Source organism: Lithobates pipiens, unplaced genomic scaffold (genome assembly GCF_037356315.1).
Source record: "Lithobates pipiens isolate NorthernLeopardFrog02 unplaced genomic scaffold, aLitPip1_a1.2 Scaffold_18, whole genome shotgun sequence".
Taxonomy (NCBI): domain Eukaryota; kingdom Metazoa; phylum Chordata; class Amphibia; order Anura; family Ranidae; genus Lithobates; species Lithobates pipiens.
The window spans coordinates 452,928,686-452,953,999 of NW_027507758.1; positions in this window are offsets into that span (position 1 = coordinate 452,928,686).

Here is a 25,314-nt window from a genome sequence, read left to right on the forward strand (position 1 = left end):
CCCATCAGTGAAGGAGAAAACGTACTTATTTACAAAGTTTTGTAACTGAAACAAAAAAAACATGTTTTTTTTTCAAGATTTTCAGTCTTTTTTTATTTGTTTAGCAGAAAATAAAAATCCCAGAAGCGATCAAATACCACCAAAAGAAAGCTCTATTTGTGGGAACAAAATGATAAAAATTTAGTTTGGGTACAGTGTAGCATGACCGCGCAATTGTCATTCAAAGTGCGACAGCGCTGGAAGCTAAAAATTGGTCTGGGCAGGAAGGTGTATAAGTGCCCTGTATTGAAGTGGTTAAAATGTTTTTCCATTGACAAAAGTTCCCCATAGTGTTATCCTAATTTCTAAAGCCGCGTACACACGGGCAGACTGTATGGCCAACTTAGTCCGTCAGACAATCCGACGGACAGTCCGTCATACTTTCGAATGAACGGACTTGACCACACACGGATGAACAAACAGTCCGTTGAAAGCTTGCGCGATGACGTGTACAGCACGTACGACGGGACTAGAACTAGGACGTCCAATACACAGCAATGCAACCTTCCGCCGTGTAAATCCTTTCTGGGCATGCGCCATACTTAGTCCGTCGAACTAGCCTACTCACGAGCGGATTGTCCGCTGAAACCAAAGTCTGACGGACAATATTACGGAAATTCCAAAATACTTAGTCCGCCAGACTGCACGCTGAAAAAGTCCGCTGAAGCCCACACACGAGCGGACTGTCCGCTGAAATGTGTTTCGACGGACTAAGTTGGCCAGACAGTCCGTCCGTGTGTACGCGGCTTAAGCCTTTTCTTTACAGTTACTATTAGCTGTTAGCCCTAAACAATTTACCCCAAAGTTTAAAAGTCCAAACATTTTTCTGGATTTGTATAACTACAGAGAAATAGAATTTAAATGCATTTGCATGCCACTATTGATGATTGGTTGCCTTAATCCTTTTAGTCACTTTTGTAGGCAAAATCTGGTTAAAATTGCTGATGACATGGCAAGCATAGAGGCCTGAATCATCCGTTTGTTATCATTGGGCTATGATATTTGCACTAAAGAGAAATGATTTAAAACACATTTAACAGAATGTAGTTTAGACCCAAATGAAGACACCAAAATATATATAGTGCTACCCCAAGAGGAGCTGTTGAATTGTTACCATGTACTATCCCCATACTCAGAAGGAGTAGCAGAATGTGTTTTATGCCCATGCTGTGTGTAAGAAATAATTGACAACTTCAAAGACTTCACTGTGCCTCTGGGCTGTTTACAAAAATGGGGTCATTTTTTGGGGTCTTTTTATTGTCTGGGCATTTATGGTATAGGCATTGTTTGTAGACTCGACTCACATAGTCTAAAAAATAATATACTGTTTTTTAACTAAAGACTAAGATGCAGTAGAATACATACTGTTCTAAATTTATGAATAGATAGTTTATTCATATTTTTTTCAAATTTTTCAATTATTTTCCCTTTATATAATAAAACATTTCCAAACACAGTGGCACTTAAATACTACCAAGCTCCATTTGTCCCAAAAATTATATAAAATTAATTTGGATACAGAGTTGCATTACCAAATAATGATCAGTCATTATTAATCTAAGCACCACAACACTGAAAGCCGAAAATTTGGCCTAGAGAGGAATTAGGCTTAACATACCTGCCCTCAAGTGGCTAAACAGGAGCTGAAATGAACCGGTAGAACCCCCCGCCCCAAAGCCCCCTTAATGATGAGGGCAGGTGGCCTGGTATGGTTTGGGGGGGGGCTTATCCCCTCCCTTTCCTGACCTGCCAGGTTGCATGCTCAGATAAGGGCTCAGTGTGCATTAGGGGGTGCGGAGGGGACCCTTACACTGTTTTCTTTTAAAAAATGTTTCATTGTCAGCATGTTTTCTTTAAAATTTGTCGGTCGGTATGTCGCAGCTGATGAATCATCCGTTAAAATATGTGGTAATCACAGAACAAAACTTTACTGCAGTAGTTGTTTACTGCTCAATAATTGGTGAACTAAACATTTGAACAATTGTTTCCGCATGTGTTATTGTACTACATTTCATTTTTCAGTATTGTTTAACTCTTAGTGAATTAATCCCCTGGTCACCTGGAACCTCTACAGCTGTGCTTTTTCTGAACGATATTCCCAAGTGTGGCTCAGGGTTAAATTTCAGTACCATTAGCGGTAACTCCAAGCCACATTCGAGATTGCATCGCAGGATCCAGGAAGAGGTTACTTAGCTTGTCCTCAGGATCCTGCTATGTACTCCTGCTGTGTCCAGTGGCTTGATCCTCTGTCCAATGCTCTGTATTCTGGGTTTCATTCCCTTCGAGTGTCGCGAAACATGGGGGTGGAACACGGTGGCAATTTCAAAAAGTATAAAACACAACACACACACAATACATTGTAATCTTTTTGGATTACATTACTGTATCAAATCATTTGGCCTCAGTTTGTCCCCAATGCTTTGTCCAGTGCCCTGCCTGCAGTTTTACTGCTCTTTCTGACATTATTTCTGCCTGGAAACTTTAAAACAACCATGTCATCCAAAATGTGTGTCTCTATATCAAAAGCAGTTTATGAACAGCTTGAAAACAGTGATAGCAAATTAGAATTACTTGCAGAATTAAGCAATAGTGATTTGTGGGGAAATTTGTCATCAGACACAGAAAGTGACGACAGTGATTTGCGAACTTGGTGCTCTATTGACTGTAGTATGGATCATGCAGCGCCTCCAAGATTCCCATTTACTGGAGCACCTGGTATGAAAGTGGACATTGAAAATGACAAGCCCTTGGCATACCTACAACTGTTTCTGATCGATGAGGTTATTGAAAAAAATTGTATAGAGACATACCAGTATCAAGAGCAACAAGCTACTGTACATCGTAAGTTTTCAAGATGTAAAAAGTGGGAACCAGTGACCAAAGATGACATTTGGAAATTTCTGGGCCTAATAATACTTCAGGGAGTGGTGGGGAAACCCCCGCAGAAGTGGTATTGGACAACTAATAAATTACTTGCCCATCCATTCTTTGGCACGGTCATGTCAGAGTACAGATTCTCCCTGATAATGAAATACATACACTTAGAAAACAATGATGAAACTACTCATCCTGCACCAAAACTCAAGAAAATTTGGGAAGTATCTCAAGTTATTAAAAAAAAAAATTCAATGGAGCTGTTTGCCAAAAAGAGATATTAGCATAGATGAAAGTCTAATGGCCTACATGGTTACATTTGGAATTCAGTCCTGTACACTGGGAAAGGAACAAAATCCAATCCAAAATACAGCAATTATGGAATCACAACATCTACCGTTCTTTCACTGATTTAACCATTGCTAAATCAGGGCTATTGCGTAACAACCGACAAATTTCACACATCTCCTAAACTTTATGAGTTTCTTCTGCAGAACAAAACGGATGCCTATGGAACCGTTAGGGTTAACTGGCGTGACATGCTGCCAACGTTTGTCAATAAGAAGCTGAAGACTGGGGAAATGATTGCTTGGCAGAAAGGCAAAATCATGGCACTGCGATGGCGTAACAAGAAAGGTGTGTCCCTAATGAGTACAGTCTATAATACCTCTGCTGTTATTGTACATACAAAATGCGGGAAAGAAATCATGAAGCCACAAGTAGTGATAGAGGAGGATACAGCAAAAAAAGTACTACAAGAAGATCTTCAGGCATCTTCTTGAGCAATGCTTGTGGAATGCCTACATTCTGCTCAAAAAAAGATTGACAAGTTTGTGATTCATTCTGACTTTATTTGGAAAGTTAAAGCAAAAGGGGGAAAATACTGCGCTCCTTACCAAAGTAATAAAAATGTAAAGTAACACAAAAATGTGAAGTAACACAAACCAGCAGCTAACATGCAAACAAACCAAGTCCAAATAATACATGTGACAAAAAATGTAGCGCTACATTTTTTGTCACATGTTATTTGGAAAGTTGCTGAACTGATCTTTGTAAACCACCAAACATCAATGCCTGTGAATAGAGCTGGACGTTGTGCTGCTGGCATTGCCCACCCGGAATGCCTGACTGGTTGTCACTTCATGGGCAACATCCCACTGAGAAAAAGTCAACACCTACAAGGATGTGTGTGGTTTGTTGCTCAAAGCGAGATGACAGTGGAAAGAAAATCTGAAAGGAAACCAGGTTCCATTGTCCTGATTGCAGTCCCATGTTTCAAAATTTTTCATAACCGGAATGTTTACTAAACCAATGTGCAGTGACTAGTAATATTGCACCCTTATTTGGACACATTTCAGTGTTTTTGATTTGATTACATTACTGAATAAAATGTATTGAATAAAATATATTATTATTATATTATTATTTGTTATTATTTATAGTTATTTATTATATCATAATTTATGATTTTGTGTTTCAAACTTTATCATACCCGGGATGTCTACTAGACTCTTGTTTGGACACATTTAAGTGAGTTTTTTCTCAGAATTACAGGCCTACAATATGAAACCCCAAATTTCCATGCAAAACAATGTACTGCTTTGCAATCTAAAATCAGACATAATCATACCACCAGGGAGGTTAATACACATCAGAGCCATGAGCCCCAATTATTTTGCCTTTTGTAATCAGTACAAATCCTGGATGACAAGCTTTCAATATTTTTCCAATTGAAAATGAATGCAGATCTCAGACAAGAGCGTTCTGTAATTTAACTTTTTCATTTTTGTCCAATTCTGTGCTGTAAAGCAAGGCAATGACCCAATATATTACTGTGCTTTTAAACAGGAATACTGCCTATGCTAACTATTTCAGTTACAGGCAAATAATAAAAAAACATATAGCGTATACAATAAAATGACTTAGCTTCCATTATAGCTTGTCTATGATTTCCATTTCAAACATGAACATAAGCATTGAGGAGATCTTAGAAACATGAGTTGTTGATCTCAGCAGTGTCTCAATCTCATTCTCTCTCTCTCTCTTTTTTTTACATAGTGCATGTGTAGTGATGTCCCATGTTGAAGTCCTCTGGTAAAGCCCCCTGGTGAATTCCTCCCTTTTGCAGCTTATGCTGCTTGCACAATACAATACAACATAATCAGTCTTGTCCAAATACTTTTTCTTGATTTTACCTATTTTTATTTAAAAAATTTTTTTTTTTTAATAAAACACAGACACTATAGAAATAGTCATTTTTAAAAAAAAAATAAACAATGCCCCCAATATAAATCCAACATTAATGACATTGTCCAGACATGTAGATCCAACAGAAGTTATAATCAGTGATACCCAATGATCTGCCATCTCAGCACAACTAAGCTGCACCTCCACTGCTTCTAAATAATAGTTTTCCAGCTGCTACAGTAATGTAAGCAGGTCATCCGGGGATACTGGGTGACATTATTGACCAAACAGGGTAATGACATGTGCAGGTTTAAGGCATCCCCAACATACCATTTAATTAATTTATATATTTTTAAAGTTACTCCTCAGGTCACATTAAAAGACTCTCTTCCCTATATGTTTTTAAAGTGGTTGTAAATGCTCAAGGTTTTTTACCTTCATGCATTGTATACATGAAGATAACAAAAAAACCTTTGTGTGCAGCAACACCCCAGCCCCCCTAAATTGTTGTCGCCATTCCCGTTCACTGGCACTGAATGTGAGGTGTTGGGCGCATGCCATTCACCTTGATGGACAAGTTTGAGTGCCGTGAGATGATTGGCATTGCTTTTAATGCTAATTGGAAGATTCATGCATACATGTTCTATATATTTGCACAATGTGGGGGAGCCAGACCATACCCCAGTTTAAGTTCATTAAGATGAAATGTTTCAGGTTACAGAGAGTCCACTCCATACATTGAGCTCATTGGAATTCATAGTGATCACTTTGATTTCAGCCTTGATGTTGGTACTTATGTCTTTTAAATAAATCCATCCATTTTTGATTTACACTATGTGGAGGCCCATTTTTTACTTTTCTTTTATGATCTAATCCATGACCATCAGCAGGATGAGATGGAGGCACCTTGCATTTGGATCTCCAGTGACAGTTCACCAGAGTTCCTGTCTCTATTCTCAAGCTTGTCTGACTCACTGCCGCTGGCATGGGAGTCCACTTCCTCTGGTAAGAGTACCTACCCTTACTCCTGGGTGGTGGATGCACGATCCCTGGTGATCCTGTGGCAGATGATTATCCATCACTGTCTTCATTGAACAGACACTTTCTCAGATTTCTACATTTATTTATTCACTTTTGAATAGTTTTCCTTATGAACTTTTATTTGCTGATGTTGGAGGACATTCCATCTTTAGCACCGTCTCAAGACTCATTGATTTTTGCCTATATTTATTGTCACTAACAATTGATTTTGCATCTATGATATGTCTAGCACTTATGCACTTTAATATGGCACACATTCATTCATCTTATCCTTGTCACTCACATGTCTTTTTAACCACTTGCTGACCACTGCATGCCGATATACGTCGGCACAATGGCAGCAGTGGGCAAATGGGAGTACCTATAGTCCCCTTTAATTGGTGGGACTAGCGGGCGCCGTGTACAGCGTGATCATTCCCGAGGGTCCCGTGGTCTCGATGTCTGCCGTTGTCCCGGCGATTGTGTCACGGAGCCGCCAAAAGGGGAAATGCATATAAAAACAAGGCATTTCCCCATTCTGCCTAGTGACATGACAGGGATCTCCTGCTCCCTGTCATTGGGAGCAGTGACCACTGTCATGTCAGTGGTAGCCCATCCTCCACAGTTAGAATCACTTCCTAGGAACACTTAACCCCTTGATCGCCCCCTAGTGTTTAACCTCTTCCCTGCCAGTGTCATTTACACAGTAATCGGTGCATTTTTATAGCAAATAAATGGTCCCAAAATAGTGTCAAAAGTGTCCGATGTGTCCGCAATAATGACGCAGTCATGATAAAAATTACAGATCACTACCATTACTAATAAAAAAAAAATAACAAAAATGCCATAACTATCCCTTATTTTGTACACTATAACTTTTATGCAAACCAATCAATATACGCTTATTGCGATAATTTTTTTTTTTTTTTTTACCAAAAATATGTAGAAGAATACATATCAGCCTAAACTAAACTAAACTAAACTATTTAAAATAATTTTTTTTATATATTTTTGGGGGATATTTATTATAGCAAAAAGTAAAAAATATTGCATTTTTTTTTCAAAATTGTTGCTCGTTTTTTGTTTATAGCACAGTTTATAGCGCTATAGTTTCCCGCTATAGTTTATAGTGGGAAAAAAGTATGTAAATTTTGTCCTGGTGTAATTTTGTAAGGCCGTGTAATTGTCAGTTAAAGCGACGCAATGCTCTGGTCAGGAAGGGGGTAAAATCTTCTTGGGCTGAAGCGGTTAATGTTAGTTCAATTCACATTGAATCTTATTGTATCTTAGTACTGCACTTTTTTCCTTTACCCCCTAAAACTTACCTGAGCCCCATCTTCATCTAGCAATTTGGCTCTACCGAGTCTCTCTTTCCTTATTGGCTGAGACAGCAGCGGTAGCCATTGGCTTACCCTATTGTCAATCACAGCCAGTGAGAAAAAAGTGGGAGCGGGGCAGGGCCAAGTCACGCTCCGTATGTGAATGGACACACGGAGCAGCGGCTTGCTATGAGGGCACTAAGCTGGAGGGTTTGGCCTGGAGCACTGACAAAGGACCCGAGAAGAGGAGGATTGGGGCTGCTCTGTGCAAAACTACTGCATAGAGCAGGTAAGTATAACATGTTTGGTATTTAAAAAACAAATTCTGCCTTTATTACCAATTTAAATGTGTTTTGCATTGGCTTATGTCACAAATGGCAGTGCTCCACTAACTATGCCCTTTTATATGAAAAACTTTCTGTCAAAAAATGTTAGCAAATGATTCAGCTCCCATAGACTTCAGTGGGGATCACCATTATGTCTAGGGTGAGATTCACTACTATGGCTAGAGTAACTCATCATTAGCCACCAATATTTCCTGGAGGCTTCCTGCAGCTGATCTTTTCCAAATTACTGACTTATTATGCCTTGTTCTGCAGGGTGTCCCTTTATGTATACAGTCTTCTTAATAGTGGCAGGGCTTTGTTTCCTCAAGCAAATCTTCACTTTTCAGGTCCCCTATAAAGATACTTACATTACCATTTCAGTGGTAGCACAAGCCAATAAGCCATGGATTTACATATAAATGTGGTGATAATACCATTACACAGGTACATACTGATCTCTAGATGGGGGGCCATCTTTTTTGGTAAGGCCTTCAACCTGCTTTGATGGGAATGGTGGTAGAAGGTGGCACTGTAATGAGCCTCACCCATATTGTTGCTCTATACACTACTAGACTGAATACTTTTTTTATTTGGAATGCTTCAATTTATTGGTACGCATGTTGTAAAAGTTTTATTATAGAGAATACTAAAGGAGAGTTTCACTTCAAGCATTGTAGTTTTCTATTTTTACATATAACATACTTTTTATATATCAGTTGATCTGCATGCTGTATTTGAATATTTACTTTTGCTAGTGCAGATTTAATTTAAATTTTAGTATTATATCAATTTATGGATGACATTCTTGTAATTTATCCTTAAATTGCAATGCCATCAAACTTGATCACTTAATTTACTCACACAAAGCCATTTTAATATGAAAAAACATTTCAATATTAAACTTTTAGAAATTATAGGTAAACCAGAGGAAACATAGATGAGCCATTATTTCAAATGTAAGCAAAGTGAGAAGTAATTATTTAGTCTGCTCACATAATTTGTAATATAAATATTTTTGCCATTCTGAAGCTTCCCTCCAACCACTATGCATATTATTTTATATATATTGTGACTCTGTACTTGCCAAATATGCTGCAGAAATCTCCCTCCACTAAGTCAGGCTGCATTCATTTCACTGTGGGAAGATGAAGCTGCTGCCTGTTTACTTCCTGGATCTACACAGACACACAGAGGCACACCTCCAGCCCTGCAGCTCTCAATGGACCTCATATGACTCACCCCCCCCCCCTTCCTAGCAAACTTTCATGAGAGTGAGAGAGAGAGCTGTGTATGATCTCATAAGCCTAGGCGTTTTACCAGACAAGAAACAGGAAGTGGGCTGTATAAGGTATTTACTGGCAGAAAAAAAAAAATGTTTTACTATTCAAAGTTAAAACAACAAGGGCAGAAGATTTAATAGATGGAAAGATGAAAAAAAATACTGAAGGTCCACTTTAAAACAAGCTATATATGTGCATTTAAAATGATACGAAAAAGGGAAATGGAAAGTTTGTTTTGTGTTTGTTGATTTTGACAGTGGCGTTCTGGACATGACAATGAAAATGTTACTACAGAAAGCCCATAATGATCGAACAAAGAGGAATTATTAAGAGTAGTATGCATGCACTGCATGCTAAATTGCACCTATATTCAAGCTGTATTTTTTTTTTATAAAGTACAGAATGGTTAGAAACCCTTTCATGTTTTTATAGAGTGTTGTAACCCTCCTAGGTAGATTCAGCCATTCTATTTGTCCTGGTAACCATTCTTACATGATGTGAAAGGAAATCTTCCCAATAGGACACAGAAGCTAACAATAAACTGAAGGGATTTGAACCATTTGCTACTCTATCAAAAATAAAAAATAAATGTGGCTTCTGTTCTCCAACCCATCATTGAACACAGCAGTAATGTAGGGGTCAGATGAAGAATTTAGCTTATAATGGGGAAAACAGAAGTGTCAAATGGCAAGCTTTCTGAGGCTGCATCACTTTAATAGAGAGGTAGAGAAAATTGGTAAGTGCAAAGGTCAATAAATATATGCTTTATTCTATTGTAGGGCCCACGTAGATTTGTTCTTTTAGAAACCTGACATGAAAAGCAAGTTGTAGCTTCTTCTCAAGTGTTCTTCTCAAGTGTTCCAGGCAAATGCAGAAATGTTCATTTAGTTATATTCATTGTGACCTGAGGAAAGTGTGTGTGCCGCTCAGTCTCGATAGGTAGGGGGCATTTAGACAATGCTGCTGCTAGAGAGTTCAAGGAAAGAACAGTGACCCCTGGGAGTCACACATCTATGGTGTCCTACTGCAATGAATGGAGTGGCAATATCAGCCTGGACTCGGACCAGGCCATGCCCCCCAACGCTTTTCACCCCGCCCCCCCAGAGCTTAGTCATGGGGATAGTTTTATTCATTGGAGGATGTTGACAGGGAACTGTACAGATATTTTTGTCCCTTTCTGCACTATGCAGGTTAGAATTGTAATGCATTAACAAAAAAACATTAAAAAGTATTTGCACAATTATTGCCAAGTGTAATGTAATAAAATGTGCACATTTTACAGGTACATTGTCTGTGGCACATTGGCCCAACCAATGATTGTTTGAAATGAGGGAATACGGTAGAGAACTAAGGAAAAAAATAGGACAAAAGAGAAAAAGGAAATTTAGAAATGCAAGGATAGAGTTATATGGATATGTAATATCTTTATTTTGGGTGATGTCTAAAAATGGGTAGGTACCATAAATATGGGTGGATGGATTTACTTTAATGTCTTATTTGGGTTAGTATTATTATTATTATTTTATGTGGATACAGCCTATCACAAAAATGCCATGTTGTTTGATAAAATGATTCTAAATCATAGCTAGTCAACTATTTTTTTTCTTTTTCTTTTTTTCTTTAGCTGCATTATAGTAGAAGCTCAAGAGTACATCATAATTTGCACGTTGCCTTGAAATATAGCATAACAAATGAAAATCACATATGAAATTTGTTAATTAAATTATAACCTGGTTGTAAAATTGTCAGAGACTGAATATTACATGGCTTTCTGAAATATTTACATCATGTTCTGTATAACTTTTATAGTTGGAATTTAAATGCCATAGGATTAGTGCTTTGTAATGATAAAGTTTGGACGTGACATTATGCCGGTAAAGGTTTTTTTTTTTTTTTTTTTTTTTTTTTTAAAGAGAGTGCTGTACAAATGTTAAAGGCAAATTTGATGTGTATTTTTTTTTTTTTTACCTTATCTACATTTAGTGTGCTCAGATCTAAAAATAGTTTAAAGCTAAACTCCAGATAGATTTAAAATAATTTAATGCAGTTAGGTAGTAATAAAAAAAATTGTTTTTAAATGCAATTAATGTAATTACCTGTATTGATATCAGCTTCTTGAGGTACCATTGTAAACATGGCATTGGCTTCCCCATGGCCCATACCTTCTACATAGCTGTTCTGAACAATATCAGGGGATGCTTACCTCCCACAATCTACAGTAATACACAGGGAAACATCACTGATCTGTCCTCAGGGAGCCTCCTCTCACCACTGACCTGTCCTAAAGGGAGCCTCCTCACCACCATCTAGCCCTTTGCTTGAATCTCCAACTGAAGAGGAAGCTGTCCAATGGAACACTGAACCCACACTGCCACAAATTATGCTAGCAATGCAAGATTTTAAAGTTGCAATGAGATTCAGTCAATACACATTGAATTTTGTCTCCTAAAGCAAAATGTTCAAATAATGGGGGCAGTGGAAGAATGCATATGCTCTCTGGGGGGTACTTTGTCACCACTCTCTACCTCTATACAGGTGGCTACTAGTGAAATGGTAACCCTCAGATTCAAACTGGATGACCTGGGAAACGTGTCACGTGGGAACAACTTGTGTTTTGTTGGCTTTCCTGAAAAATCTGAGGGTACCTCACCTAAGCAAATCCTTACCACATGGTTGAAAAACACCCTGGGTGTTAATGCTTTGCCCTCAACCTTTGCAATAGAATGTGCTCATCGCACTCCACCTTGCCCTACCCTGGCTGGAGCACCACTGCGATCACTGACAGCTTGCATCCTCATCATTCAGGATAAAGCAGGAGCAACTAGAGTCACCAAAAAACTCAGTTTCCACGGTAACCTGATCCCTATTTACCCTGGCTTCTCAGCAGATGTCCAGGAGCATTGTTTGCTCAGATTGTAATCCATACTACATTTTACCAAATCTGTATTTTTAGATCCCTTATAACACTTGGGCAGCATAACAAAAAAAAACATTCTGCATATACCGCAGTGGGGCTAGTGGAGTATAGATTTCATATTTCTTCCCCATCTTATCCTGAGGCACTTTGGCTCCTTTGACCTTAGGTATCACTATTGCTCGTTCTTAAGGAACATGCCTCCTGGTCATTTATTTTTAATACATTTTATTTATTTTTTTTCCAAAGATTTTATTGAAATAAGTAGGGTAACATACAAGTATTCATACAGATCAGTTTGAAAATCCAAACAGAAAACAACAAGTTATACAAAGTATCAGGTACAACACATCGTCACATATCTGTAGCAGACCAGTAAAATGCGATTACCTCTGTATGACTCAAAGAGGGTTGCTTAGGTTGGGAGGGATCAATTATAACATTAGTTATTGAAATATATAGGTTTTCCGGCCTCCGGTAAAGGAGACAGGGCTGTAGAGAAATGAACATCTGGTCATTGTGGAACGAAAAATGTTCAGTAAAACCTTAGCGTGACCGAAAATTGAATAAGGGAGTCAGGGAGATGAGTCAAGCGTGATGTAGCAAGATCTCCAATCAGTACAATATTCGAATGGGATACTTCTCTAGTAGCTCTGTCAAGTTCCCGACTAGCAGTTTTCAAAATAACATTAATACCTGGTGTTAAAAGTAGAGATAAAGCAAAATCTGTTTCCTATAAAGACTCTCAAACTTTTATGTTGTGATCGGGAAAATAAGGGGGGGACAGGAGGAATGAAGAGTAGGATAGGGTGGGTAGGGGAACCAGAGGGGGACCATAATTGCAAGATGTAAATTGTTATCAGTGTGAAGGTACAGGGGACGTTCAAGTGTATCCTGAGAGGATGTCTCTACATTCGGAAGTGGATTCAAAGTGTTTCCAGCAGGCCCATTTATGGTTAGATTTCTGAGGTATGTCTTTGGCAATGTGTATCAGTTCCTCCATTTCAGCTATTTGTTGGACTCGCAGAACCCAGTCCTTAGGAGACGGACTGGTTTGGGATTTCCAAAATCGCGGCACACATTGCTTCGCTGCATTGATAAGATGAATAGTGAGTGATCTACGGTAAGATGTGGTGTGTACAGTAGTATGATGCAAAAGAAATTGGGCCGGTGAGAAGGGCAGGTCGTAGGTAGTGATTTTTTGTATAAAGGCGTGGATAGTTCTCCAGTAAGGTTGAATATTAGGACATTCCCACCAAATGTGTAATAGGGTGCCTTTAGACAGGAGGCATCTCCAGCAAGTGTCCGGGTTGCTAGGGTTCCACTTGTGTAAGAGCACTGGTGTCCTGTACCATCGTGATTGTAATTTATAACCATTCTCTTGGGTGGAAACGTTAAGGGAACCCTTGTGTATATGAAGAAAGATATGCTCCCAGTCCTCAGGCGACAACGCTATTCCTAATTCTTTCTCCCAGATTGCACAAGTTTTGGAGGTGTTAGCTTTGGTATTTTGAAATAATAATGAGTATGTTTGCGATATTAGATGTGATTGGGGTGTCGTGGCTGTACAGAGAGTTTCAAAAGGCGTTAGCGATCTAGGGCAGACGTGGGGTGTAGCAGTGGCTCTTAGGAAATGTGACATTTGTTGAAAGGTCCAAGCGGGTATAGGTGGTTTTTGATGGATAATGGCTAATTGGGTGGTCGTCAGTAGATGGTTGTTAGAATAAAAATGGTGCAGTAGAATCTGGTCATGAGTCCAGTTTCGCTGAAGAAAGTTTTTATGCATCCCAGGGGGAAAATCTGGATTCAGCTTAAGCGATGTGAGAGGACCTGGTATAGAGGAGATTGAGCTGTTCGCGCATAAATTGCGAAAACATTGTAATGTTGGAGCAATAAGCGGGTGTGAATCAATGTTTTTCCTGTAACTTGGGTATCTCAACAATGGGAGTGATTTTAGGGGGATATTGGTAAAGTCCTTTTCCAGCTGTACCCAGTCTTTCATTTGTTCATGAATATTCCAGTCCACAATTCTGGTCAAGTGTGTGGCCGCATAATAATTTTGTAAATCAGGTAATCCAATTCCCCCCAGATGCTTAGGCAGAGTGAGCTGTAAATAATTAATTCTAGGTCTATGCATTCCCCATAAAAATTTGGTGCAAATTGATTTATATTCTTTGAAGAAAGCTGGGGGGAGGCGTATTGGAATTGTTTGTAATACGTAAAGCAGGCGTGGAAGGACGTTCATCTTTATAACAGCAGCTCTGCCGAACCATGAGAAAGGGATTGTGTTCCATTTTTTAAGATCTGCCTTAATTTTTTTGAGAATGTTGGGATAATTAGTGGCATAAAGGTCCTCTAGATTCCTTGGGATTTTGATGCCCAAGTAAGTTATATCCCTGTCATTCCAGTGGAAAGGGAAATTAAGCTTACATTGAGTCACCGTTTCTGGGGTAAGGGAAATATTTAGTGCATATGATTTTTCAAAATTAATTTTAAAGTTGGAGAGCAAGGCGAACTTGCGAAATTCCGAAAGAAGAACTGGAAGGGTGGTATGTGGATTTGAAAGAAACAGTAGAATATCATCCGCATATGCGGCTATTTTGCTCATCTTGCTGCCCGTGGTAATGCCTGATATGTCCGGGTTTTGTCGTATACAGTTCAGCAGGGGTTCAAGTGTCAATATAAATAGGACAGGGGACAGGAGACAACCCTGTCTTGTCCCATTTCCGATGGAGAAGGCATCTGACAGGGCATGATTCACTCTGATTTTTGCCGAAGGGTTCCGATAGAGGGATTGGATAAAATTAAGCAATTGTGGTCCAAGACCAATGTGACGTAAAACCGCGTACATATAGTCCCATGCTACCCTGTCAAATGCCTTCTCCGCGTCCAGGGACAAGAAAAAGCTCTTTTGTTTAGTTGTTGTGATTAGGTGGTGTATGTTGATAGCTTTTAAGGTATTATCTCGGGTCTTCCCTTCCTGGCACAAAGCCAACTTGGTCTGTTGTTACAAGGGAGGGAAGCACTGTTTGAAGTCTGTTAGCCAGGATTTTAGAGAATAGTTTAACGTCCACGTTAAGTAAAGATATTGGTCTATAATTAGCTGTCTGTGTGGGATCTCTATCACTTTTGGGGATTACTACTATGTGGGCCTCTAACATTTCAGGTAGAATGTGGTTATGTGAATCTAGGGAATTAAATGCTTTTAAAAAAGGACCTTTTAAGATGTCCGAGAAGTATTAGCCTATTAATCAATCTGCAGGCAGATTGATATTATTAAATAGTCAGTGGACCATGATGATATAAGGCAAAATAATGTAATACAATATTGTTAATGTTTCAAGGGCTGCCAATTAAACCTATAATTGAATGAAACACTGGAAAAAAAAAAAAAAAAAAAAAAAAAGATGTCCGAGAAGGTCTTATAATATACGGTCGATAACCCGTCAGGGCCTGGACTCTTTGCTTAAGAGCGTTCTCCCATTCCAGGCTGCTAATGGGTATTTTTAATAAATTTTATTAATTCTTGCTAGCCTATTCCTTGATTGCAGTACTGAACTAGCAGTACCCACTGCTACTTCCATGTCTGTCCACCTGTTCATAATGCTGCTCCAGTGTGTCTGGGACTATAAGAAGACTACCTCTACCCAGAACTTTTTACTGGTCATCAGCAACAATCCCCCCTTCCACAGTTGGTGGCATAATGACTGAATTGGGATGGATAAGCAGGGTAGGCAGAGTGGGATTATTATATATGTAAGAAAAAGTTGTGCTACTAATGAATCTAAAAAAACAATAGGAATCAGCAGTCAGCATCAACAATAGTGAGTTGTTTAACAAAAAGAAAAAATATAAAATGCAGTGCTTGTATGGAAAATTCTGGGGTGATCCCAAGGGATAAGTAAGTGAAAAAAGAAAAAATTAATAAATAATATAAAATGATATTGGAAAATGCCTGTTTGTTGTTTTGTCCCACTATATAGGGTGGGATTATTGTTGCTAACCTGTTGTTTAATTTATTCATGTTAGTCATCTCTCATTTTCCTTAGCATACACCATCCATGGTTCTTCCTCCTCTTACTTGCTGCTATTTTCTTCACACCTGCAGCAATATTCTGTTGTTCTGTTTATTATGTCTCAACCTTTAAGTATAATTTCCTAGAATTCTAGAGGTTTGAACTCACCCCACCAACGGTCTTTGATATTTTCCTTTCTAGAAAAATATAAATCACATATTATTTGTCTCCAATTACTGGGTTCCAAACTCTTGGCAGTTAAAAAGCATTGGACTGCAAAGTCCTTTCATGCCAAGCATACCTCCTACGCTAAAGTTATCTTTATTCTATTAGCTAAATCCCTTTCTGTTGATGTTCCTTTGGTTAAAACTAACCCTGCTGGGAGGTACATTATGATTACTTTGCAAATAGTTATGTACACACTAACCCTGGTGAATTTGTAGGTCTCATCCCCTTTTCTCCTGACCATTTGTATAAACTCTCTGCCCTGGCTCTTGATTCACTCCTTTTTATTGGTGATTTTAATGCAGTGCCAGACCCAACCAGAGACCATTTGAGCAGGATTGGTGGAGTACAGCAATCACTTCCTGACTGGTTACAAACCTATGAGATTACTGATTTATGGAGATGGAGGCGTCCAGACCAGTTATCCTGTCACTCAGATACTTTCAATACTATGCATAGAATTTACTTAGCCTTTGCCTCATCCTTAACAATTTTATTGATATCTCACACCATGTTCCTACCCAGGGGTATCTTGGACCATGCTCCTCTTGCTCCGTAACTTCAGCTCCTGCCCCCTATGGTTTTGGGACTGTGGCGTTGTATTCTCAATGGATAGAAGACCATATGGTAATTGGGCATTACTTTCAATTCCTGGCACATAGGGGGTTATTTGCTAAAGGCAAATCCACTTTGCACTTCCAAGTGCACTGCAAGTGCACTTGGAAGTGCAGTTGCTGTAGATCTGAAGGAGACAAGCAAGGAAAATAAAGATTCAGCATTTTGCTTGTACATGATTGGATGATAAAATCAGCAGAGCTTCCCCTCATTTCAGATCTTCCCTCTCAGATCTAAAGCGACTGCACGTCCAAGGGCACTTCCAAGTGCACTTGTAGTGCAAAGTGGATTATCCTTTAGTAAATCAACCCCATAGTGTCAGGAAGATGCAGGCCAGCACATTTGCATGAGGATTTGCATGATGTGGTTGCCTATGCACATGCACGCACCTGCTGGTGCACATGCCCCTTTAACATTGGCTCTAAATGGCATATGTAAGGATCAAAGTTGCACTAGGGCCTTACTGTCTGATCTGCAGTTTATCCCTGTATCCTGTGCCTGCCCTTGATTTTGTTAACCCGGCTTTCCTGACCATACTGATTATCTCCAAACTTGACCCTGGCTTGTCCGGACCCTGATTCTGCTACATCTGCTTGATCCTCTGCTGCCAAACCTCTGCCTGTACTTTAACTATTCTTTGCCTGATGTCTTTAATGTATCTGATTTCCTGTGTATAACCCGACTTGCTTGACTCTGCATCAGTCTTCTCAGCCCCACCAGCCTTCACTTTTCTGCATCCGCAGTATCCGCCCCCTGCATCCGCAGTACACCTGCATCCACAACGTGCCCGCATCCGCAGCCAATCAGGACCCTCTGCTACTGCTGTCATCTGCTTCTCCTACCTACCTGCTAACAGAGAACACTGCAGGCTCTCCTACCTCACCGTGTTCTTGTGGCTGCTGTTGCAACCTCGGTGGTCCTTGAACCTGGGCTGTACAAGAGGCCTTCCTATGCTCATCCAGCTTTATTTGAAGGTACATGTTACATGGAAATGGTCTTCCTGAGGAGTTAAATATTTGTGTCACCTTTATACCAAGCGGGCACAATTTGGGTCCCTAACTAACTTGCCTCTAATTACTCCCCTTGAAAAACTATTGAGAAACCCAGGCAAAACTAAATAATATCTATGTATTACTCTGCACTTATTGCGGATTCTACAATTAGAAACCTAAATGCCCTGTGTAAGTGGTCTCTACTGGCTCTTCAACTTACTGATTCAGATTGGTTAGAATTTAGTGAAACATAGAAGAGCTTCTTGATCTCCTCCAAAGACAGGATTAAATATCCAACTGAAGCTGTTCTACCACAGTCATTTCACACTGATTAGGTTGCCCAATTCCTGAGTGTTTTCGAGGCTGCGGTGCTACAGCTGACTTCCTGCATTGTTCTGTAGCTATCTATTTGTCTATAATTTGTGGGTAGAGACAGTGGCGTAACTAGAACCTTCAGGGCCCCGATGCAGGAAACCATGGCGGGCCCCCCCCCGACCTCCGGACAGGGCTCTTTTCTCTGAGCCCGATGGTGGAACACCAGGGCCCAGTCCCAAGTGGGTGGCCGCATATAAAGGAACCGATTTAAAAAACATCAATTACAGCCGCTGTGCCCATCAAATGTCACTACTGTGCCCATCAAACTCTGCCGCTGTGCCCATCAAATGCCGCCACTGTGCCCATCAAATGCTGCCACTGTAAATCCCCACCGCCCGCTCGCTGTCTGCCCGCCACTTACCCTGTCTTGGTGGGGCAGCGGGTAACGGCCATGAGCGGGGTCCTCCATGCATCTCCTGCCATCCTCATCTCCCGTCCTCTCCTCCTGATGGGCGTCCAATAGCTGTGTCTATCGTTTCAGCCAATCGGGTGATGGGTAACAGACCCGCACACCTGATTGGTGGAGAGGCGGTTCAGTGTTAGGAAAGTGAATATTAATTCACTTTTCTAACACACCTGGGTGGACTGTGAGCGTCAAGCATGGTGCTCGCAGTTCACCTATTTTGAAGCCTATTAGAGCCCATGGCTTTAATCAGGTGCTGCAAAACACCCCCCCCCCCCCCCGCCGCTCTAATTCAGGCACCCAGCACCCGAAAAGGGGCCAGACACCTAAATATGGGGGTGACAGCGGTGGCCATGGATAGATTCATGCTATGCATGAATCTATCCATTGGTCATAGAGGGGGTGGAACCTGTGCACCCTTTTGGATGCACCGCCACTGATAAACACATGCACACGCACATACAAGCATGCTCACACTCACACACGCACATACAAGCATGCTCAGACACACACGCACACACATACAAGCATGCTCACACACACACACGCACATACAAGCATGTTCACACACACAAGCATGCTCACACACACGCACATACATGCACAAGCATGTTCACACACACACACGCACATACAAGCATGTTCACACACACACACGCACATACAAGCATGTTCACACACGCACATACAAGCATGTTCACACACACACACGCACATACAAGCATGCTCACACACACGCACATACAAGCATGCTCACACACACGCACATACAAGCATGCTCACACACACGCACATACAAGCATGCTCACACACACAAGCATGTTCACACACACACACACAGGCACATACAAGCATGTTCACACACACACACACACACACACACACACAAGCATGCTCACACACACGCACATACAAGCATGCTCACACACACGCACATACAAGCATGCTCACACACACGCACATACAAGCATGCTCACACACACACACACACACACACACACACACACACACACACAAGCATGCTCACACACACGCACATACAAGCATGTTCACACACACGCACATACAAGCATGCTCACACACACGCACATACAAGCATGCTCACACACACGCACATACAAGCATGCTCACACACACGCACATACAAGCATGCTCACACACACGCACATACAAGCATGTTCACACACACACACGCACATACAAGCATGCTCACACACACGCACATACAAGCATGTTCACACACACGCACATACAAGCATGTTCACACACACGCACATACAAGCATGCTCACACACACGCACATACAAGCATGCTCACACACACGCACATACAAGCATGTTCACACACACGCACATACAAGCATGTTCACACACACGCACATACAAGCATGCTCACACACACAAGCATGTTCACACACACACGCACATACAAGCATGTTCACACACACACACACACGCACATACAAGCATGCTCACACACACACACACACGCACATACAAGCATGCTCACACACACGCACATACAAGCATGCTCACACACACACACACGCACATACAAGCATGCTCACACACACGCACATACAAGCATGTTCACACACACGCACATACAAGCATGCTCACACACACACACATACAAGCATGCTCACACACACGCACATACAAGCATGCTCACACACACGCACATACAAGCATGTTCACACACACAAGCATGTTCACACACACAAGCATGTTCACACACACACACACACACGCACATACAAGCATGTTCACACACACACGCACATACAAGCATGCTCACACACACGCACATACAAGCATGCTCACACACACGCACATACAAGCATGCTCACACACACGCACATACAAGCATGTTCACACACACGCACATACAAGCATGCTCACACACACGCACATACAAGCATGCTCACACACACAAGCATGTTCACACACACACACACACACGCACATACAAGCATGTTCACACACACACACACACGCACATACAAGCATGTTCACACACACACACACACACACACACACACACACACACACACGCATGTTCACACACACGCACATACAAGCATGCTCACACACACACACACACACACACACACACACACACACACACAAGCATGTTCACACACACACACACACACAAGCACATACAAGCATGTTCACACACACACACACATACAAGCATGTTCACACACACAAGCATGCTCAGACACACACATGCACATACAAGCATGCTCAGACACATACAAGCATGCTCACACACAAACACACATATACAAATACAGTAGCTAGTGGGCTGGTGGCACTGGAGGGCAGGTGGTGGCACTGGAGGGGGGTGGCACAGTCTGGAGGGGGGCTGGTGGAACTGGAGGGTGTGTGGTGGCACTGGAGGGGGGCACAATCTGGAGGGGGGTGGTGACTTACCGCCAATCAATCCAGGATCGATCAATTCCCCCTCCTCAGAATCCTGCAGATGCAAAGTTCCTCCACAAAGCGTGCCTCCTCCAGGAATGCCTTGCTTCAGAGAGCTCCTCCCCCGCCTTCACTGAATTGGCTGAAGTTTTTTCTGTGTCCGCCCCGCCTCCCTTACAGTTGCTCTGGATAGGCGGGGGCGGAGCCCACAAAGCACTTCTCTCACGCTGGTCTCTCCACTGTAGTGGGTGAAAGGAAGCCACCCCTCCTCCCCACGGCATGAACCCGCAGCAACAGTGAATCACACCGGGTCCGTCACCACACACCCCCGGCCGGACAGTCAGGTGGGCCCCTCGGGCGGCGGGCGGGCGGGCTGCCGGTGGGCCCCCTGAAGTGGCAGAGAATTACAGGGCCCAGTCGCAATTGCGACTGTTGCGACCCTGATAATTCCGCCACTGGGTAGAGATCAATACTTTCCTTTCATCAGCACTGAGTATTCCCAATATATTGCATCCTAAGAACTGATCACTAGGTATATTTGGTGATATTTCTATTTCTAAACATGATAAACACTTGTTGTGGATCCTTTGATTCTACACAAAAAAGACTACTGACATGGAAGGGTTTCTCCTCCCCCTCAATTAATCCTGCAAATAATCAGTGCTAGTCGACCACTTTGTAAGCTCACCTTTGAAATCCGGAAAAGACAAAAAATGTTTCACAACATTTGGGATTGTTTGATTTCCAAACAACTTATTCTATTTTCTCAAAGGCTACTTTCATACTGAGGCACTTTACAGGTTCTACAGCGCTAAAAATAGCACCTGTATAGTGCCTGTAAAGAGCCTCTCCTGTCTCTCCAGTGTGAAAGCCTGAGTGCTTTCACATTGGAGCGGTGTGCTTGCAGGATGGTAAAAATGTCCTGCAAGCAGCATCTTTGCAGCGATGTAGGAGCAGTGTATACACCGCTCCTAAAGGCGCCCCTGCCCATTGCAATCAATGGGGTAGCACCGGCAAAGTGTCACTGGAGTGGTGCTTTGTTGGCAGATTTAACCCTTTTTCAGCTGCTAGCCAGGGTTAAAAGCGCCCTCCTATCAGCCAAATAGTGCCTCTAAAACAACGGTAAAGCACGGCTAAAAATGGTGCCGCAGATTTTAATGCTTGTACGGTATTGTATAATTGGCTAGCAGCAGGACAGTTTCAATTGGGGGGGGGGGGGGGGGGATTGCAGTGAATGTGAGTAATATAATATACAGTAATTTAGGTGCATGCTGTTCTTGCTCTTATTATTTTTTTTTTCTTATAAAAGATTCAGCAATGTACTACAAACAAAAAGTAGCTCCCAGAACAAATGGTTAGTAACAACTAACAAGTGACTGTTGCACTTTGAGGACCCCTAAAAGAGAGGCTATCAACATAAAAAAAATAAAACACCCTTCACATAAAAATCCACTTTTTTTATTTTAAGAAAAGCCTTGCTGTACCAGCATACAATAAAAAACAATATGCCCCAAACATATATAAGACCTCCCCAAAATACTGCCTAACCCAAACAAAAGCCATTTTATTAAAAGGAAAGCCTTTCAGAAGAAAATTGCAATCTCTTTTAAAATGAGGGTGCTTGCCTATACAGTACAAAAGCTCAATTATTAGACTTGATGACTATAGTCTAAAGAACATGGAGTCTAATACAGTGTAAACAATTCTCCTGGGTGAATCTGCACAAACATTCAAATAGACTATGAATCTTGAACTCACAGGATTTGCCTTGAACCATGGTAGAAATGAACATGTACCTCATCCCTTGTTAGGAACATAAACTGCTTGAACGTAATAGGAGATGTAATTTCAAATATTTACATTTTTTTACATTATAAATGGTTTACTTAAAGTGGAATACCAGGATATTGCTAGCTATGCTTGAACATACTCCCACCCTCTTTCTAAACCCCATTCTAACTATCCTGTGCAAGGAAAATGCTTATACTTACCTATTTTCAAGGTACACTTGTCTAGTGACATGATTGGCTTAACAAGGGGTAAATAAAAGTTGATATATACATTAGCCAATATGCACTTATACAGTGTACAATTTTCATTGTAGTAACACTTAGTCAGAACATCAAAAGTATTTGGGCCATATAGACCAACAGTTGTCAAACTTTTTACAGTTCAGGGAATTTATAGCTAAGAGTCTTTCAAAGGTATAGTTCCTTTGCACCATTGTTACAACGTCAGATACGTTTATGACCTTTTAGACTTCCAGTAACGTAAGATTAGTGAGCCTGTTTCCAGAAGTATATGGGATATAACAGGTCTGGTGCTGTAAGGGAACTTGTCTATGTTTATGTGCAGAATTGCTAGAGCAGGGTCTGGTTTTGTGATTATGCCCGTCAGTGAGGAGATTAGATGGAATACCTGGTTCCATAAACTCTTAATATTCGGGCAGTGCCAGTACATATGTAATAGGTTACTTACTTGTCCGCAGTTTCTCCAGCAGTAAGGTGACAGGCCCAGGAAGTACGTTGCTAATCTGAAAGGTGTGTAGTGCCATCTATTCGCCATTTTAATAGCCAGTTCCCAGTGTTTAACACAATAAGAAGCCTTATGTATTTCTCTAAATTGTGTCACCATTGATCTTCTGAGAAATTGGTACCTAGGTCTATTTCCCATTTTTGCATTGCTACCTCTTTGGAGAACTGTAGTTTATCTTGGAGTGTGTTGTAGAAAAAAGATATGCCTTTTGTATCACGTTTGGCTGAGGAATAGAATTTCCATGTTTTACTCAGGAGCAAAATTATTGGTGGAGCCCGGGAATGTAGGTAATGTGTGATTTGCATACATTTGAACAGCATGACGTTTGGTAGGTGGTATTGAGTCATGATGTGTTGCACTGTTTTGGGACGTGTGTCTTCATATAGGTAAGATATAAATGTTATTTCCTGGTCCTTAAGGTCTTGGACTTTAAGCATTTAGCTTCAAATAGCATCAGGAGTAGCCTGAAGTTTGTGTCTTGGACGTCTTGTCGGTTTAGTTTTAGGAAGAGTCTCCATATTTTTATGGTGTTCTGCATTGGGGATGAGAGTGAGGTCATGTCCCAATTGCCCTAACTGTCTCCCATAAGCAGTAGAGTCAGGTCTTTAGTTGGTTGGCTTTTTCTACTTCAACCCATAGTGGTGAATCTGTTGTCTGTAACCAGAATTTTATTTGGTCTAGGCGTACTGCCCATAGGTAATCAAGTATGTCAACTAGACCTGCCCCCCCTACTTGCCTATGAGATAGTAGATTGTTCCTGGAACATCTAGCTTTTTTCCCAGTCCATACATATTTCCAACCAAGGGTCGAAAGGTTTTTGAGATAATGGTTAGGAATATGAATTGGGAGAGTGCGAAACACAGACAAGATCTGCGGCAGTATTAACATTTTATAAGCAGCTATTCTGCCCATACAATATATTTCTTTCTTTGACATATCTCTTAGTTGAGTTTCCAGTTTGGCTGTCAGTGGAGATAAATTGGCTTTAGCAAGTGCAGAAGTTTTGTTTGTGAGTGTGATACCTAAGTAAGTAATACCACCCTTGCTCCAGGTGTAAGGGAGTTTCCTTTATAGAGCGGTTTTTGTGTGGGATTGTACTCCCAAGTAGGGATGAGCCGAACACCCCCCCGGTTCGGTTCGCACCAGAACTTTCGAACGGACCCCAAATTTGTACGAACGTTAGAACCCCATTGAAGTCTATGGGACTCCAATGTTCGAAATTAAAAGTGCTAATTTTAACGGCTAATATGCAAGATACTGTCCTAAAAAGGGTTTGGGGACCTGGCTCCTGCCCCAGGGGACATGGGTCAATGCCTAAAATGTTTTAAAAAATGGCCGTTTTGGCGGGAGCACTGATTTTAATGATGATTAAAGTGGGAAAAAAGTGAAATATTCCTTTAAATATGGTGCCTGGGGGGTGTCTGTAGTATGCCTGTGAAGTGCCACGTGTTTCCCATGTTTAGAACAGTCCCTGCACAAAATGACATTTAACGGAAATAACGTAATTTAAAGCTGCTTGCGGTTTTAATGTTATATCTGGTTCCTGCAATATGGTTGAAAATCATTGAGAAAAATGGCATGGGTAGCCCTCCCTGCCCATTACCAGCCCCTTTGGGTCTTGTGCGCATATTAAGGGGAACTCCGTACCCATATTAAAAAAAAGAAATGCGTGTGGCCCCCAGGCTCTATATACTCAGAACAGCAGTATACAGGCGGTGCAAACAAGACAGGGACTGTGTAGGTTTGTTGTGTTAAGTTGAATCTGTTT